Here is a 6,433-nt window from a genome sequence, read left to right on the forward strand (position 1 = left end):
TAAATATAGATGTGTACCTCGTCCTGCAGTACTGACAGTAATTATAGATATAGATGTCGTACTCTACCACTCGTCCTGCAGTACTGACAGTATTATAATAATAGATGTCGTACCTCCGCACCTCGTCCTGCAGTATGAACAGTATTATAATATAGATGTCGTACCTCGTCCTGCAGTACTGACAGTTATTATATATAGTGTCGTACCTACCACCTCGTCTGCAGTATGACAGTATTATAATATAGATGTCGTACGCTCCCCACCTCGTCCTGCAGACTGACAGTATTATATATAGATGTCGTACCTCCCCCTGTCCTGCAGTACTGACAGTATTATATATAGATGTCGTACCTCCACCACCTCGTCCTGCAGTACTGACAGTATTATAATATAGATGTCGTACCTCACACCTCGTCCTGCAGTACTGACAGTATTATAATATAGATGTGTACCACTCGTCCTGCAGTACTGACAGTATTATAATATAGATGTCGTACCTCGACCACCGCTGCAGTACTGACAGTATATATATAGATGTCGTACCTCCACCCCTCGTCCTGCAGTATGACAGTATTATAATATAGATGTCGTACCTCCACCACCTCGTCCGCAGTATGACAGTATTATAATATAGATGTCGTACTCCCCACTCGTCCTGCAGTACTGACAGTATTATAATATAGATGTGTACCTCCACACTCGTCCTGCAGTACTGACAGTATATAATATAGATGTCGTACCTCCACCACTCGTCCTGCAGTACTGACAGTATTATAATATGATGTCGTACCTCCACCACCTCGTCCTGCAGTACTGACAGTATTATAATATAGATGTCGTACCTCACACCTCGTCCTGCAGTACTGACAGTATTATAATATAGATGTCGTACCTCCACCACCTCGTCCTGCAGTACTGAAGTATTATAATATAGATGTCGTACCTCTCCACCTGTCCTGCAGTACTGACAGTATTATAATATAGATGTCGTACCTCACCACCTCGTCCTGCGACTGCGATATAATATAGATGTCGTACTCGTCCTGCAGTACTGACAGTATTATAATTAGATGTCGTACCTCCACCTCGTCCTGCAGTACTGACGTAATTATATATAGATGCTGTACTCCACCACCTCGTCCTGCAGTACTGACGTATTATAATATAGATGTCGTACCCTCACCACCTCGTCCTGCAGTACTGACAGTATTATAATATAGATGTCGTACCTCACCACCTCGTCCTGCAGTACTGACAGTATTATAATATAGATGTCGTACCTCCACCGTCTTGCAGTACTGACAGTATTATAATATAGATGTCGTACTCCACCACCTCGTCCTGCAGTATGACAGTATTTAATATAGATGTCGTACCTCGTCCTGCAGTACTGACAGTATTATAATATAGATGTCGTACCTCGTCTCTGCAGTACTGACAGTATTATAATATAGATGTCGTACCTCCACACCTCGTCCTGCAGTACTGCAGTATTATAATATAGATGTCGTACCTCACCCGTCCTGCAGTACTGACAGTATTTAATATAGATGTCGTTACCTCGTCCTGCAGTACTGACAGTATTATAATATAGATGTCGTACCTCACCACCTCGTCCTGCAGTACTGACAGTATTATAATATAGATGTCGTACCTCACCACCTCGTCCTGCAGTACTGACAGTATTATAATATGATGTCGTACTCCACCACCTCGTCCTCCAGTACTGACAGTATTATAATTAGATGTCGTCCACCACCTCGTCCTGCAGTACTGACAGTATTATATATAGATGTCGTACCTCTACCACCTCGTCCTGCAGTACTGACAGTATTATAATATAGATGTCGTACCTCACCTGTCCTGCAGTACTGCAGTATTATAATATAGTGATCCGTACTCCACCACTCGTCCTGCAGTATGACAGTATTCATAATATAGATGTCGTACCTCTACCACCTCGTCCTGCAGTACTGACAGTATTATAATATAGATGTCGTACTCCACCACCTCGTCTCTGCAGTACTGACAGTATTATAATATAGATGTCGTACCTCCACAGTCCTGCAGTACTGACAGTATTTAATATAGATGTCGTACCTCCACCACCTCGTCCTGCAGTACTGACAGTATTATAATATAGATGTCGTACTCCACCACCTCGTCCTGCAGTATGACAGTATTATAATATGATGTGTCGTACCTCGTCCTGCAGTACTGACAGTATAATAATATAGATGTCGTCCTCCACCACCTCGTCCTGCAGTACTGACAGTATTATAATAATAGATGTCGTACCTCGTCCTGCAGTACTGACAGTATTATAATATAGATGTCGTACCTCTACACTCGTCCTGCAGTCCTGACAGTATTTATATAGATGTCGTTACCCACACCTCGTCCTGCAGGTACTGCACAAGTACTGACAGTTCGTTGGCGTTGCGGGCCACAAAGTGGTAGCAGATCTTAGCATATTTACGGGACGAGGATGCCAGACCATTGTAGGACCTGAGACAGGAGATAAATGTCACAGAGTCAGACTTAACATGTGTGTAGAGGTTACAATGCAGCTCAAGAAACAACAAAGTTAAATAAATWAAAGGATAAATAAAATAAAATAWAAAGAAATAACAACAATGAGAAGAGTAGCAGTGTGTGTTGTAGAATCACATTAACTAGAAATATCATAAACTGACCCATTTGATGAGCTTGAAGACTGGGTTCCAAAAAACTGGAAGAGAGAGAGGATGATATTATCATTGTAAAGTGATGTTATGGACTGGTACTGTGTGTGTCTGACTGTCCTAACACCCTGAGCTCAAAGTAATTAAACCGTGTTTCATAAAACATCATTTGCAAACCCAAGAAGAGCTTATGAGCGAGAAGAAAWGTCACTGWAGKAATGTAAACAAACAAATGAAGAACTAACAGTGGGAGGTCTACTATAAAGACTGAAACGGACAGAAGTCCAGAAATTACTACAGCTGTTTTCCTACTGATCAATCTCCTCCCTCTCACCTCTTCTGACTTGTGTGGGGACATGGGGCGGGACATGGAGGACATGAAAAGTTCCCCTGATCCCTCTGTCTCCCATGGGGAGGTCCTGAACAGCTCAGCTGGGGGCTCCCACCCGTTCCTGAACTTAGGGAAGTAAGCAGAGGCACACTGGTCCCGTGGCCAGTCCGCTCTGCAAGGGAGAGGTGGCGAAATAACAGGGATTGGAGTTGGTTCAAATTAAAAATAACCAGGTTTAAGTGGAGGGCTAAACACAGAGACAAAACCCGGGTATGTAGTGGAGAGGTTAAAACACATAACCAGAGTTGTAGTGGAGGGTAAACACATAACCAGGGTTGTAAGTGGATGGGTAAACACAGAGACATAACCAGGGTTGTAGTTGGGCGTAAACACATAACCAGGGTTGTAGTGGAAGAAAACACAGAGATATAACCAGGGTTGTAGTGGAGGGTAAACACAGAGACATAACCAGGGTTTGAGTGGAGCGTAAACACATAACCAGGGTTGTAGTGGAGGGTAAACACAGAGACATAACCAGGGGTTGTAGTGGAGGTAAAACACAGAACATAACCAGGGTTGTAATGGAGGGGTAAACACATAACCAGGGCTGTAGTGGAGGGTAAACACAGAGACATAACCAGGGTTGTAGTGGACGCTAAACACATAACCAGGGTTGTAGTGGAGGGTAAACACAGAGACATAACCAGGGTTGTAGTGGAGGGTAAACACAGAGACATAACCAGGGTTGTAGTGGAGGGGTAAACACAGAGACATTAACCAGGGTTGTAGTTGGGAGGGTAAAAACACAGAGACATATAACCAGGGTTGTAGTGGAGGGTAAACACATAACCAGGGCTGTAGTGGAGGGTAAACACAGAGCCAATAACCAGGGTTGTAGTGGAGGGGTAAACACATAAACCAGGGTTGTAGTGGAGGGTAAAACCCAGAGACATAACCAGGGTTGTAGTGGAGGGTAAAACACAGAGACATAACCAGGGTTGTAGTGGCGAGGGTAAACACAGAGGCATTAATCAGGGTTGTAGTGGAGGGTAAAACACAGAGACTTAACCAAGGTTGTAGTGGAGGGTTAAACACATAACCAGGGTTGTAAGTGGAGGGTAAACACATAACCAGGGTTGTATGGAGGCGGTAAACACAGAGACATAACCAGGGTTGTAGTGGAGGGTAAACACAGAGACTTAACCAAGGTTGTAGAGTGGATGGGTAAACAACATAACCAGGGTTGTAGTGGAGGGTAAACACATAACCAGGGTTGTAGTGGAGGGTTAAACACAGAGACATAACCGAGTGTTGTAGGGAGGGTAAACACAGAGACAATAACCAGGTTGTAGTGGAGGTGTAAACACCGATTACCACATCATTTATTTCACCCCGACCGACAATCAGAGTTTATCACTACATCACATGGACATATGACAAGCCGCCTATAAGACATTATAAAAGGCTCATAACAAGCTTTTATAACAACATATACATTCTGATAAATTGCAGGCCTAAACAGCAGGCTTTAGATAACGTGTTATCAATGGGATAAGAGCATAACAATCACTCCATCTATAAAGGTAGAGGTGTTTAGTGACCTCTCATTCTGATTTCAGATGAACACATCTGATGTTGACCAACAGGGACACAGGACTATCTGAGTTAACCTTGTATCTTATTCACCTTTATTCGGGATTTTTGCAGTGTCTATGCACACTCACACACACCACACACACACACAGGGCCCTACACACACACACACACTCACAGGGCCCTACACTCACACACACACACTCACAGGGGCCTACACACACACACACACACCCACAGGGCCTACACAACACACACACACACACACACACACACACACACACACACCACACCACACACACACACACACACACACACACACACACACACACACACCACACACACACACACACACACACACACACACACACACACACACACACACACAGGGCCCTACACACACACACACACTCACAGGGCCCTACACTCACACACACACACACACTCACACACACTCACAGGGCCCTACACACACACACACCACACACACACTCACCAGGGTCTACACACACACACACAACACTCTCACACTCACAGGGCCCTACACACACACACACACACACTCTCACAGGGCCCTACACACACACACCACTCACAGGGCCCTACACGCACACACACACACTCACAGGGCCCTACACACTCACACACACTGTAACTCCATCATCTGTTCACTCACACATAATATTCACATCCATTTATACTGACTCTACACACACCGACTCACATAACAAAGCTGCTGCTACTCTGTTGATCGTATAGTCTAGTTACCATACCCCTATACAATCTACCTCAATCAACACATGTGCAAAACGACACACACACTCTCTCTCTCCTTCTCTCCTAGTACCTAGGTCTTGTCCACCCATCTCCCAAGCAGTTCAACAAGACACGGTCATCTCTTTAGGCCGACAGATGACCTCTCAGGAAGTCAACTGCATCTTGGATAAGTGAGGAGAGACCACGGAGCGGGCAGCTCTACACTACCACAGGACTGGAGCACCTAGAAGTCAAAGGTTAGAGGTCACACATCTACCTGTACAGGCTATAGACAGGTGAGGCGAGACCAGTAGAAGGGCAGCTCTACACTACCACACGACTGGAGCGCCTAGAAAGTCAAAGGTTAGAGATCAAAAATCCATTCAGGAAGTCGTTTTTTTTAATTTTTAATTTATTTTTCTATTGAATGCCATTCAGTATCCAATGACTTAGGGACTCAAATTGCACTTCCTATGGCTTCCACTAGATGTCAACAGTCTTTAGAAATTGTTTCAGGCTTGTATTCTGAAAAATGAGGAAGGTAAGAGCAGTCTGAATGAGTGGACCCTAAAGTGTCCACAGAGCTTTTTCATGCGCTGCGGACCGAGAGAGTGCCTTTCTTGTTTACCTTTTATATTTGACGACTCTATTGTCCGGTTGAAATATTATCGATTATTTCGGCTAAAAAACAACCTGAGGATTGAAATATAAACATCGTTTGACATGTTCCTATGAACTTTACGGACACAATTTTTTTTTTGTTGTCTTGCCTGTTTTGACTGCGTTTGAGCCTGTGGAATACTTGAAGAAAACGTGCGAAACAAAACTGAGGTTTTTGGATATAAAGAGACCTTATCGAACAAAAGGAACATTTATTGAGTAAATTAATGTCTGCTGAGTGCAACCATATGAAGATCATCAAAGGTAAGGGATTAATTTTATCTCTATTTCTGACTTGTGTAAGTCTTCTACTTTGGCTGGTTACTGTTTGTAATGATTTGGTCTGCTGGGCTATGTTCTCAAATAATCGTACGGTATGCTTTCGCCGTTAAGCATTTTTAAAAATCTG

At 43.7% G+C, this 6,433-nt stretch overlaps 1 long non-coding RNA gene across 1 annotated transcript; it reads right to left on the bottom strand.

Moving 5' to 3' along the window:
* Nucleotides 1-2,418: 2,418 nt before the first annotated feature.
* On the bottom strand, nt 2,419-5,623 carry LOC112079324 (uncharacterized). Its single transcript, XR_011479168.1, has 4 exons — nt 5,456-5,623; nt 3,019-3,187; nt 2,697-2,731; nt 2,419-2,508 (listed from the first exon to the last, which is right to left on the bottom strand). It is a non-coding gene; the product is annotated as an uncharacterized lncRNA (long non-coding RNA).
* Nucleotides 5,624-6,433: the final 810 nt, after the last annotated feature.

Source organism: Salvelinus sp. IW2-2015, unplaced genomic scaffold (assembly GCF_002910315.2).
Source record: "Salvelinus sp. IW2-2015 unplaced genomic scaffold, ASM291031v2 Un_scaffold7599, whole genome shotgun sequence".
Classification (NCBI taxonomy): domain Eukaryota; kingdom Metazoa; phylum Chordata; class Actinopteri; order Salmoniformes; family Salmonidae; genus Salvelinus; species Salvelinus sp. IW2-2015.